Source organism: Populus euphratica, unplaced genomic scaffold (assembly GCF_000495115.2).
Source record: "Populus euphratica unplaced genomic scaffold, PopEup_1.0 scaffold103.1, whole genome shotgun sequence".
NCBI lineage: Eukaryota > Viridiplantae > Streptophyta > Magnoliopsida > Malpighiales > Salicaceae > Populus > Populus euphratica.
Window position 1 is genome coordinate 4,754 of NW_011499891.1, and position 14,455 is coordinate 19,208.

A 14,455-nucleotide genomic window follows, 5' to 3' on the forward strand; every position below is an offset into this window, starting at 1 on the left:
TTGTTATTGTTGTTGTATTTTTGTTATTTATAATTTATACAATTAACCTTCCTGTGGTTCGACCCCGGTCTTGCCGGGTTATTTATTACTTCGACACTCCTGCACTTGGGAGAAGACATCAATCTTTTAGTCATGTCACCTATATTTGTACTTTTACACAAAGAGACAAGTTTTAATACTAATAACTTTGATCCTTTTATTCTTAGTATTGTTGTTTCTTTGTTGCAGGAATTTAAAAGTATGTTTTCCAGATATGTTCTTAGTGGTTTATCACTAATAAAAGAAATAGATTATTAAATTGATCTTGAACTTGAAGCTGTGATTTATAATCATTCATCCTATAGAAATATTCACGAGGAGATAAATGGGCTTTAAAGTTAAGTTGGGGAGTTGATGGCTAAAAGGTATATAATGGAGAACATGAGTTCATGTGTGATTCCTATATTACTTGTGTTGAAAGATGATGGGTTCGAAGGATGAATGTTGCCGAGTTGTCAATAACATTATAGAAAGTATAGACATATAATTTTTAGGCTAGATGGATAACTTGGTTCATGTATCTTTTTCAAAAATTAATTTGAAAAGTTGTTATCATAAAATTGGAATACAAGAATTAAATGACAAACTACTTTTAATATTAAAGATGGGTTATATGGATGGTTGGTTATGTCATTTAGTCTCACTAATACCCTGATAATATTGAGAGATTGATGAACATGTATTGTGTGCTTTTATAGGCATGCTTGTGATAGTCTATTTTGATGATATGTTGGTTTATAATGAAAGTTAGATAAACATGTTAATTATTTACTTTATGTGAATGAAATTTTGAGGAATGAAATGTCAACTTAAAAAAGTGTACTTTTTGTATGGATAAAGTTATTTTTCTTGGCCATGTTATTTGTGAAAAATGTATAAATATGGATAAAAGAATAGTGAAGAAACTCAATGAAAGTGTTTGATAACAAATATATAAAAAAAAAAATGAACAATATGTATCTAAAGCCAACAAGGATCATAAGTGTGTTAGCTTTGGACCTGGTGATTGAGTTTGGGCGCAAATAAGGAAGGAAAGATTTCTAGTTCATAGACAATCTAAGTTTCATATAAGATAGATGGTTCATTCCAAGTTCTTGAACAGATGATAATACATATAAGTGGAACTTCCAAGTAAGTATAATATTAATGTTATATTTAATATTTATAATATTTATCCATTTTATTTAAGTGATGATTTGATGATATATTCTTTTAAAGGAAAGAGGAATCATGAGCAACACCACAAAATCTATTATGTGTCATTTAAAATAATTATAAGGGTAAGAATCAAGAAGATCAAAAAGGTATTTAATGGATTGATTCATGACATTTATGCAAGTAAGCTTGATAATTCTTTCTAATATGGCATCATGCATGAAGTTTTTTTTTTTTTTTGATCAAGTATGAAATTGAGTTCAAAGAAAGATCAAGTCTTAATTAATGTGGTACATTAAGTTATAGGGTTGTTTAAAATATATCAGAGCTTCACTACACAACTTTATATTAATGATTATAACTTTTAATTTGATAGTTGAATTGAACTAAATTTTTTTCATGCAACTTTAAAGACCCTACTTCTTATAGAGTTAAAACTTCATAATGATAAAATGTGTGTGGGTGTAAAAAAACTTTTTTTGATAAGGGTCAAAATCACTATACAAGTTGGACTTTTTTTAATAAAAATAAAAATTTTGTTATTTTATTTTAAAATATTCTTAAACTATTATATATTTGGGTTTTAATTTCAACTTAATATTCCAATAGGGTTTATTTTGTTGAACTATAAATATTTTATTTGATTTATTAGTTAGGAGAACTTATTGATTTTTAAAAATAATATTGAAGAGGATTTTTCTTGCTCTTGTTTGTTCATCAATTCAAAAGTTATCAAAGATTTATTTTTTATGGTGTTTAATTTTTATAATTTTGGTTATTTGATTCAAGTAATCATTAAGTCAGTTTCATCAAATCTAATTTCAGCTTTTTTGGATTAGGATTCAATCTTGATTATAGTTTCTAGGATTTTTACCCTTCAAATATGTTTTGAAACCCTCTAAATTGAATTCAATTCAAAGCTTAGTAAAATTTCATGTTTGAAACCATTTTGAATGTGAATAATTGAATTTTAAATAATATTCAATTTCTAAAAATTAAATAAAAATAAATAAGAGGTCATTGTATCTATTTTACAATTCTAAAAATGAGAAATTTAATGGTAAAATTAGCTTTTTTATAATATTTATCTACACATCTATTTTTTTGAAAGAATGAGAGTAATATAAAAAACAAAATGAATTGAATTTCATCTTTTACAAATATGTGAATTCAACGTAGTAATGATTTTATTTCAAATTGAACACTATATTCAAATTCAATCATAGTAAAGAATTGATTCCAAATGGTAATGCGTGACACTTGCAAGTTGTCGCTGGTGTGCCTTTGAGGTCTGGTTTCAAGCTTGCAATTGAATCACTGAAGGAGGGGGTAGAACCAGCAGCTTCTTAATTCTTTTGTCCATCCATCTTTCGAATGGCAAAGCTATCTATTTTGCAGGAAACATTCCATATATCTTGTGTTCCTTAGCAAGGAGGTCTTGTGGGTTGCAGATATGTTCCTTAGATAGGAGGTCTTGTGGGTTGGAGATATGGTTTAAAGTGATCATTTGTTTTGATGCTGAATTCGTTTACCACACCTGAGAAATCAAAAGCACTGATTTACATCTGGACATACATTTTCTAAACCATTGCTTATCGCTGTCTGGAATTGGTGGTAAATTGGTTGTGTATCTAGAGTTACTACAGTCTTAAACCATGCGTTGGTTTAAGCATTCAGGGATATCTTTGTATCGTATCAAATGTTTCAAATTGTCGTTCTTTAGGAGTATGGCCTGCTGTTTGTTTATGTAACAGGCTCCATTTCTCAGACATGTAATCATGCATAGATTTCCTAATCTCGTATCTGATAGCTTGTTGATATTATCAATCCTGTCAAATTGCTCAAACTGGTTTCTTTTACTTCAATTTTGAATTGAGTTGGGGTCTTTTAATGATTACCAATAGCAAACTAATTGAGTTCACTCTGGAGACATATGCGTGAAAAATGTAGGTGCCTTTTATTTTGTAGCTCCTAAGACCTGATAGCATGAATATTTAGATTAGAAGAATCCATCATACCAGAAGTTCACAAAACGCCATTTCGGACAACCATAGATGTGAGACAATGCTTGAACATGCTAAAACAGCAGACGCAAGTTACCACGGAGAGACAGATTTCCTTGCAACCAGGTCTTCAGCATTGTTAATGCAGCTTTTGGCTGATACATTGGAACAAAGTGACTAGCATTGTGAACCTGGTAGTTATAGAACATCAGAGTTGTTCGAGAAAGAAGTAAATATCGTCAAGGCACACACATAAGCAATAGAGAAAAACATACGGGTAGAGAATCACCTTTAGGAAACCAAGACTTTTTAGCTGTCCTGCATTTTTCCTTCATCAACGAATGGAACTGTGGGAGCTTCTCCGAAGGCTTTCTTCTTCCTAGACCATGCCAATGCATTTACCCACCTTGAATTTCCTTGAAAAAAGCAAGCACATCAAGAATGTGATAAATACAAGGTTAATTAGGTTGATATACCATATAGATTTACCAAGGCAGTTGCATGTGAGATCCTCCTCTCCAGCATAATTAAGCAAACTGATACCAACTTCAAGGAGAGCAGGAATTCCTAATGCAGGGTTTCTCATCCAATCCCTTACCATCGCGTCAAAAACAACGCCACCAATGCATTTTCGCAAGTATATAGGCCATCAGTCCCTGGCAAGAGAGAGTAAAACCAAGTACTGGTTCAGTACATGCTTTGTACTCGGAGAAAATGAAACCAAACTAAGAACAAGTACCGCAATCTTTAATTGCCTGTTCACAGACTGGGATCAACTCGTTAATGGAATCATAGTCAGATTCTTGGATTAACTTGTTTTCCAAAGCAAAATCAGTGTATGCTTTGAACTGAATATCAGGCAGAGTGAGACCATTGCCAATGGAAAAACCCTATTGAACAAAAGTTCTAGTTTTTAGAAAAACTAGAAATCAAATTAAGCAATGGTGAACAAACAGCTGAAAAAGAAGCAATATCTGAGCGCGACGGGTGCATACCTTGAGGTTTATATGAATTCCTTCTTTGTTTTTGTTTCCTTTGTGAACCCGGGAAGCCAATGTAGGGATTTAGTTCCCAGCATAAGATTCTCCAGTAATGTCAAAACTCATTTTTCACCAACTTAGGATGCTCTTTGAAAAATGCGTATAGAATCACAGGGAGAGATCATGAAGATATATATGTATGTATGCATGTATATCAATTAAGGAAATTTTCTTATGTTGTCAAAATGTGAGCAAACTCGTAACGTAAAATGAAAGAAAACTCACCTGCAAGAAGTCATACAAGTCATTGCTGGCACCATTTTCGTCGTTGCGAATGTCACTCGGATCTGTTGGACGTATAACTAAAGCCAGTTCCAGTAAGCTGGTCAACGAATATAATATTCGATGCCTGCCAAAGAACAATAACAATATTCCTAAATCAAAGGGTACAAAAAAAACTTGCTTATGAAGCAGAGGGAGTTTGAAATTTATAGAGAAAAATTATCAGAAATGTTATAGCACTGCAATAATAGATACCTTGTCCCAACCGTAAGTCATTCCATGAAAGAGAGAGATTGTTTTCAATGTGGAGAGGACCATTTTCATGAAACAAGGCCAAAGGACTACCACATCCTGGCCCTCCTGTCAACCATATAACAACAGGATCGCTACTCTTGTTAACCAACAATTCGACGAAGAAGCAGAAAATCCAGCAAATAACAAGCAGCAGATACTTAACAGCATTAATTACAATTAGTTGGCTGAAAATCTATGTGCATATTCAATACATTTCTGACTTAATTACCTTGCACCTGTAGTATGTGAAAAGCGATAATGACCAAACTCTTGAACAGTAACAAGAACATGGAAATGGAATTGTTTCTCAACTATTTTTGGTGCACAACTGTTCAAAGCTTGAAGATCATTAAAAGGCATCTATGTTGACGGCTTGCTTAGGGGACAGGTTGAAAGATCTTATCAGCCTTTCTGCTTGGAAACTTGCAAAGTCGGCAGACAAGTCAAGTTGGGTCTTAGGATGTCTTGCATATGAGACTTGCGAACTACTGGAGACAAAAACAAACACAGAAAAAAACATGTAAGAATATGTTGATGCCATGGTTCTTCAGTATAAAGATGAATGTATTAGGGTCTTGCCTTGGGAGATTTATATTGCTGCAAGTGATCAGAGAAATAATTAATGTCTCTAGTTATAATTAAATCTTGTATAGTTAGCATGCCAACTCCTTTTCTATTTTTTTTTCTTCTTTCTTTTGAAGGATCACGGTTAGATTTTTATGAGATACTGATGAGGAGAATTTTTAAAGAACAAATATTTTCTTAGGTTAGAAAAATATTTTTTTATATTATTACTTTTGTTTTTCAATTTTTTGGTTTTGTTTAGGTTAGTTTTTGACTTATTTAAAAAATTATAAATCTATTAAAGAGACATATTATGATATATTCTTTTCTTTAGCAATAAAACTAAAACTATGAATTATAGTTCATATGTTTTATTCTACTTTTATCATTAATATGTTTTCTCCTGCTATTGTTCTATTTCTTGTGTTTCCATATGTGTTAATTGATATCATAACTATATATCAATTGATATTGAATAAAGTAAATTTATCAATAATTATACTAGATAATTCTAGTAATTAATGGCCAAAAATAACTTAACATAAATGGAATGGTAGCTAATGATAAAATATCTGAGTAGTTTATAATGGTCCATTTAGAATATGTAAAGAATTTTGAAAGCATGTCAAAGAGTTTTGACATTTAAAAAACAATAAGCTATTAATCAGTCATTATAATAATCAGAGGATGCAATAATAAAAAGAGAATGATAATCATATGTAGGTAATTGTAAGCAGTTATTATCTCATTTTGTTTTCTATAAATAAAAAATATTTTAATAATATTTGATGTGATATGTTATATTAACTATTAAACAAGTGATGTCAATATGATAAGACTTATCTTGCATAATGGCTAATATTATACATGTATTTTTGATGTAAGAGTTAAGTATATAATATCACCATCTAAAAAAGAGTAGATGATTGTTATAAGTAAAAATAAAAACATATTATTTTTATTCAAAATAATGGAAAAAAAAAAGTGGAGAGTTTCAATAATACGAGTGAGGGTATAATGTAGAAGACGTTTTAATGATAGTTGTATAAAAATTAAATGTGTTATAAAAATTAATATTCAGCTTATTTCATCTCATTTGAGTCAATGTAGAACAAATTAAAGGGAGTGCAAGAACTTCAACACTATTTTAAGCGGTCAACAACGATGGCAACATGATGATCAAAACTCGAGGGTGAGTTCTCCAACTTATATAGACTGATCTTGAAGAAGTTTTAGGGAAAAATTATTTTTTTTAGTTGTTATTATTTTCTATTTAGTTGAGAAAAATATTTTAATGGTGTTTTTTTTTCTATTTAATTTAAAAAATCAAATATTGAGATTGGTGTTTTTTTAATCCTAGTTTTTTTATGATTTTATTAATTTTTTTTATATTTTTCATTTTTCTCGATTGGTTTTTAAACTTATTTAAGAAATTATTAACTTATTTGAAAAACGGATCATAATAAAGTTATAAAATTATAAATTAGATTTATTGTGTTTTACCCTATTCTGACCATCAAATTGTTTTCTCAATATGTACGAAGAATTTATCAAATTATTTAAGTTGTTCATGACGTAATTGGTTTATCATTTAGGGGGAAAAAAATTATTTGGAGGTTACAACAGTGCATGAATGGATTACCAATGCATTCCACAAGACTACTACACTCCATTGTTTTATCTTACCACCCAATTATAGAAATGTTCTTCATTGAACTAATGGATTAATTTTTTTTTTAATTCACATGAGCTATTGCATTTATAATAATTTATCTTAATACCATAATTAATTAAAAAAATAATTTTTTTTTATTCTCATACACCTAGTGTGCTTGTGTAATAATAAATCTTCAAACCATATTTTGGTTGACATGCACCAAATTAATGCCATATTTTATCTTAAATCAGTTTTTTAATTATTCTATTTTAAATATTAATATATTAAATTAAACAGCTTATAAAAAAAACACAAAATATTTCTATCATGGCCCAAATAATGATTCATTTGTTATATTATAAAAAAGAAATCATTTCACGATATTTTATAGGCTTACTACTTATATTCCCAAACAAAAATGAAATGAAATTTTAAAAAGACAATGCCTCTGCCCCCTGTGGATAACTCTACATATTTTATAACAAAAAAAAAATGTTAAATAAAATATAGTTTGTTGTGCTTAATTATTCCATATTAATTAATGAAATGCTAATCACAACATATCAATATACAAGAGCAAGCTAGAACTATTGTAACAAATAATTATCTCTTTAAACCTAATTATAATAATATAATTTTCTCATTGTATTCCTAGTTATTTTACTAGTTCATTTCACTGATGTTTTACTATTGAAAATCTCATTGATATTATTCTAACTTAATTTTTTGCTCCTATTTTTTGTACATTTTTAAAAAATTAGGAAAAAAATCCAAAAAATATATATTTTTTCAATAAGTCTAGTTAATTCCAATCATTTCATTATTTTTTATTTAATTTTTTAAAATCATGAAAAATCATTAAAAATACAAAATTAAAAAATAGTTAGGGTTGAAAATTGGGTCAATAATTGAACATCATATAAAAAAAATAAAGTTTGAGAATTTTTGAGTTACAATTAAAATTTTTAAACCATAAATTGATAAAAGAAAAGGTTTGAATTGATTTAATTTGGCTAAAATTGAAAGAAAATTGAGGTTAAGTATGATTTTAAAATAAATAACCAAGTTAGAAATTAATAGAGGATTTAATTAAAAAATTAATTTGAAATTGAGAGTCCATCTAGATTAAAAAATGAAAATTGAAAGAACCAAAAATGAATTTATAACAAAATTAAATATAAAGGAATAAATTTAAATTGAAAGAACCAAAAATGAATTTATAAAGGAATAAATTAATTCAATATTCAATTAGGAGCCCAGTTTGCAACCAAAAAAAAAAAACCTGAGATTCTAAATTAAAATTGGAAAGATAAATTAATTCAATTTAAGATTTAAATAGAAAGAAACTTCAAAATTAAACATCTTAATTGAGTGAAATTGAACCATTAAAAAGAAAAGGACTGTAATGAGACGTATTAAGTACTAAGAGGACCATTTGACTTTTTGCTTAATTATTTTTCTGTCCTGTTTGTTTCATTCCAATCAACTACGCCCAATCAATTCCGTTTCAGTCCAATTGTCTTTAATTGATTCATTTTAGTCCAAGTTAATCAAGCATTCAAACCTCAAAATCCCGTCATTAATTTCAAGTTTTCGATTAAAATCCCAAGCAATTAAGTCCAGATATCAATCTCCCAGTTCCATGAAATCAGCAATATCCTGCAAATCACAAAATTTCCAGCATCAATTCCCAAAATCTTGCCTTCAATTTATTGTTCCTCTCCAATTAAATACTAGCACAAGCAAGACGACGAAGAAAAAGATCAAATATGAGAAGAACAAGAGAGCTTCTCATTTTGCACGGCCAAGAACATCAAGAACAGAACCTCTTACTCAACCCTTACAGCCTCACACCACCATCTTCAATAGCCAGCATTCTAATCCTTTTCTCATTCCCCAATCTTCCGAACAAAAACCTAGCCTATCCATAGCTCAGCCACCATTACCATCTTCTCCCTCGAAATAAACAGTCGCTACCATAACACAGCCTCTCTCACCTCACACCAGCCTCCCAGTCCATTCAACCCGAAATCACAGCAAACCATCACTTTTCCCCCTCACAGCCAGCCTTGGTATCAACAGTTCAGCCCTAAAGAAACTCCCAAACCCTCACCAAAACTGCCATCGATTTCGCCTTAGCCCCCCAAAAACCCAGTGGCCCCTCCAATGTCCAACCAACCAACCATTCCCCAAACCCTTTGCCTGCCTCTCGTTCAACACAAGAGATATTATAACAAACCCTCAGCCTCTCACATTTCCTCTACCACTCGGACGACCAACCCGCAACCAAAACTCACACCAACCACCATATACGGTGCATCTCTCTCGCTGCTGGATTCTGATGAGCACACCATCGCACTGACCAAAGGCGATCCTTCTTCTCCTCAATCCAAATACAGCAGCCTCATAACCCATCTAGAAAAAATCACTGCCCGCTCCAAACCCGTGACCTTTTTCCTCTCAAATTGACAACCTTACTCTCACACCAGCAACAAACACGAGCACCACCCCCCAGGATAACATCGTGATCATCACACCACACCCTAAACCGACAGCCCCTATCTTCCTCTTAAAATGGAAATAAAAACAACTGTTTTGTTTGTGTGATTTTTTGGATTTTGCAGGTAGCGTTGAATCTCACTGTCAGTCAAAGAAGAAAGATGGGTTTACTCTGATCCCGACCCGTCAGTTTTCCTTTCTCACCGACGACAGGCCGCCATTGATCTTGCACTTCTCGTTCACTTCCAACAGCTACTCTGACGATCCAAATCTTGTCCAGTATCTTTCGGACTGTCTCCTACAAATTTTTGTGTGTTATGATTGTTATTGAATGGTGATAGTTGTAAATCTGTGTTTGTAGAGTGCATGTGTAAACTAGCGAAGGATGTGTGTGTGTGTGTGTGATTTTGTATGTTTTTTAGCATATTTTAAATAAAGTATTAAAAAAAAAACATGTTTTAATTTGTGTAGGCTAAATATTAAAAAAAAAAACATAAGAAAATTTATCTTATGCATAGTTGAATTTCGTTTTTGTTAAATATTATATTTAACATAAAAATTATTTTTGCATGTGTTTTAGCATTATAAAAAAATATGTATTTTTATTTACATATATTTTTTTGGGACTTGACAGCAGTTTTATCAAAGTTCATTAAAAAATCAGTTCAAATAAAATGATTTCTAGGCCTACGTACCAAAAAGATCAAAGAATAATATCTTCATAGGTGAAATAAATAAATAAAATAAATGATAAAAGGGCAAAACTAAGTTTACCACTTCTAGGATTCAAGCCCAATTCTTATTATTTATTTGGTTTCAACACCCATTTTTATTATTCATTTGGTTTCAACGTCTATTCTTTTACTGTTGTCATAAAGAAACCTTTTTTTAAGAGATAAATATCATTTTTTATATATTAGTTTTTTTAATCAATATTCAACTTTTTAAAATCAAATAAAAATTATATTTATTTTTACATATCCTTTCTTTGTGATACATCTCTATAAATGACATCAATTTTGATGAGAATTCTTTTTCAAAATTTAATGTCAACATCTTTAAGGATTCTTTCATTTTTAAAGACTTCTATTATTAAAAAACAGTGTTATTTTTTAACGTGTCTAAAAGTGAAGTCAATATTTTGAGAAAGTAATTAGAAATAAAAATAATTAAAAAAATATATAGCAATTAAAAAAATAAATTTAAAAAAAATTATATAATAAAGATAACCTTCCATAAAAAAAGACATTATAAGATTGACACCAACCTTTCTTTAAACATAATTAATCTCTTATTTAAATTTATAAAACTAATTTTTATCTTAAAATTTCTTTTTTTTAATTATTAGATAGTAACTCTAACTTTTTACTATAAATTTTTAGTCTTTACCAATGACATCAACTGAAAGATGAAATATATGATGAATTTGGCTAGAAAATAATAAATTAGCTATATACAACATAAAATTTCAAATGAGATTAAGTTGCTCAATATTTTATTTTTATTCTTTAGCTATATATAATAATAAAATTAACAAAATATGAAATATATTTGTTAAATAATTCATTATTTATTTCAATATAAAATATCTAAGTTAAAAAATCAAACTCAATTTTATCAAATATAAAACAAATAAATTTTTTTAAAATTTTAAATAAATTCTAATATATACAAATAATATTTTCATACAACATATTTTTATAGAAAAAAGCTATAAAATAAGTTAACACACATATAAACTATATATACTACACAAAAATACTAAAAATTAACATAAAAAATGGGTTCCAATAAAAAAATACATAGATTTGTTTACTTAATGCAGTGAATGTTTAGAAAAATAATACTATTAAACTGAGAGAATTTTTAGAAAAATAATACTAATAAATTAAGTGTTAGAGTGATTGGATTTATAATGACGAAAGATTGATTTGTAATAAAATAAGGAGAGAAAGATGTTGTTTTTTATTTTTTTTAAAGAAGAATAATAAAAAATAAAAAAGAAAAAAGCGTCGTGTGACAAGTTATAATTTAAATATTACTAATAAATTTTATGACAAAAATTAGTAATGATTTTCTTTTATCAGTAATTATATTATTGATACTAACATGTTAGATTTAATATTCAAAATAACAAGAAAATAAATATTTATTTTTTTAATTTTACTAGTAATTCTCTTGATATTCACTGATAAAAATATATGTTTTAATAAATATTATTATTTTATTGACATTAATTTTTATGTAGATATTTTTATTTATAATTTTCTGGCCATGTTTTGATAAACAAATATTTTTTTCTTTAAATGTGATTACTGATAAAAGATCGTATTTTTGGTAGTCTAGGCTATTATTTTTACTAATCACATAAAGGAATCATCAGCTGAGTAGCTGCTTGGCATTTTGCTAACAACAGTCTCTCCTCTCGTGACCATACAGCACCTCACAAGCATACTTAACTACCGGGCGCACCTAAGGAGTCACAATTATATATTATTTTATGATAACATCATCATTAATGTCTACATATTTATTTATTCTTTAATTTGAAGGCTATAAATTGTTCTATATAGTTTGATCAATGAGAGGTCATTATACTATTCATGAAAGCTGAAAACAAAGGAAACTCGGTAAACGATCCAATGTCGGAAACTCTACTTTCTGATGAAATGCCCTGGTATATAATAATGTGAACAACCAAACTAAATTTAAATTCAAAGTTTTTGAATTTTAATTTTAAATTAATCACCTCTTCTTTTATATTATTAAAAAATAATATAAATTATATCTTAAAATTTATTTAACAATTTAAACTTTAAATTAAAATAATTTTTTTAATATGATATTAAAATCTTGATAATTAAGTGATTATGAGTTTAAATTTTATCATTTCTGTTTATTTGATAAAAATTAAATATAAAATAATATAAATTTGTACAAGTTTCAAATCTAAAAAACATTTACTCGAGAAGATATATTAGAGAATAATATAAATTATATTTTGAAATTTTATATAAAAACTTAAATTATTTAATTGAAATGATTTTTTAACATAGATTCAAAAAACTTGATGACTAAGTGGTCACGAGTTTAAATTTCATTATTTTTATTTATTTGATAAAAATTAAATATAAGATAATATAAATTTATATAAATTTAAAATTTAAAAAACTCTCACTTAAAATAATATTTTTAAAAATAATATAAATTATATTTTAATTAATAATTAAATTTATTAGATAGGTATTATTTTTAAACCCATCCCAATATGTTTTACAGTAAAAAGGACACCACCAATGATAATTTTAATTTTAATATATCCGCAGCAGTACATGACGACATATGCCTAAACAAATCAAGAATGGACATTAAGAAAAGGACTTCCAAAAAGTTATTGAGATACCCAGGATGGCTTCTCGTAGGGTACCATCAGTGTGTCGGCAGGGCATCTAAAGTGTTGATTTGAAAGTGGTTGAGAATTTGCTGTGTTCTTTTTTTAATTTTTAAAATGTTATTTATTTAAAAATATATTAAAATAATTTTTTTATTTTAAAAAAATAATTTTGATATTAAAATATTAAAATGTTCTAAAAATATAAAAAAAATTAATTTAAAAATAAAAAAATAATAATTTTTTTTTAAATATTTTAAAAACATAACAATAAATCATGCGGCTCCAGGCAACATGAAATTACATGCCCCGGGTCACAAACAATTGAATATGTAGAGGATGGCAGCATACATACATACATATATATAACACTACATGTATTGAAAATGGCACTTGCCGGTCCATTTACTGTCCTTTTCTCGTTTGTACTCTCCTCCGCTTAAAGGTTCAAACAAGTGTGTGTGTGTGTATATATATATATATGCATGCTGAGTTGCATTTTTATGTTTGGCCTGATATTGAAGAGAATTATTTTTTTTATTGTATTTAGATTTGAGTTTTGACGTGTATGTTTATCACCCCGTGATGTTTTACATATCTACTAGATTTGCAGGGTATGACCATAAGGATTAGTTATGGTACGTGCAAGCTGACCGGACACCCCATGTAAATCAAATATATATATATATATATATATATATATGCTGAGTTAATTAAATTTCCTAAGGTAATTAAATTTAAAGAGCAAGAACATTGGTAATGACAAGCTATATAATTAACTCTCTCAGGCATGAATTTATGCCCAAGTTAGCAAGCAACCATATATTATTATATCATGTAAATGATCTTCAATATTAAGGTGATTTGTTCATATAGATTCGAGTCATGTCATATAATATACACTACCGTTGGTCATACAAATCTTCACAAAAGATAACGTGAAAGCAATGTCTACGGGGCTGCAATTATTATTATTATTATTATTATTATTATTATTATTATTTTCAATTGTATTTATCTTTTTATTCGTTTTTCTTATCAAAATAAGTATTAATAATTAATCATTAAGTATTATAAAATTTATTTATCCATATGTTTTTTTAGGTCTTATTTGTTTTTTGAAAAATTATTTTTTAAATTTTTTTGTGTTCTTTTACTATTAAAAAAATTAATTAACGAAAAATATTTTTCAGTTAAAGAAAAATTTGGTTTAGTTTTCAGAAGAGTATTTTTCTTTTATTTTAGGTGAAAATACTTTCTAGAAGTTGTAAAAATTTAAAAATATCATATTATTTACTAATTATATTAAATTTAGTTCTCAAACTTTTAATTGCTATATATATTTTGTTTTGAATATTTTTTTTTTCAATTTCATTCCTTAGAATTTAATTTTTTTATTAATTTTGGTCTTTATTTTTATAATTGTTATTTGTTTTTCCTTTATTATTTTTTAATTGAAGATTTTTAACTATCAAATTTAATACTCGTTCTTTTAATTGTTATTTTTTTTATTTGAAATAATTTATGAAATGTTAATTATTATTATTTTAATTTTTTAATTTTTTAATTTTTTTTTATTTTTTAGATTTGA

General features: G+C 27.6%; 1 long non-coding RNA gene across 1 annotated transcript; it reads right to left on the reverse strand.

Moving 5' to 3' along the window:
- Positions 1 to 3,136: 3,136 nt before the first annotated feature.
- Positions 3,137 to 4,331, reverse strand: LOC105131164 (uncharacterized). Its single transcript, XR_843379.1, has 5 exons — positions 4,193 to 4,331; positions 3,919 to 4,087; positions 3,687 to 3,764; positions 3,487 to 3,613; positions 3,137 to 3,388 (listed from the first exon to the last, which is right to left on the reverse strand). It is a non-coding gene; the product is annotated as an uncharacterized LOC105131164 (long non-coding RNA).
- Positions 4,332 to 14,455: the final 10,124 nt, after the last annotated feature.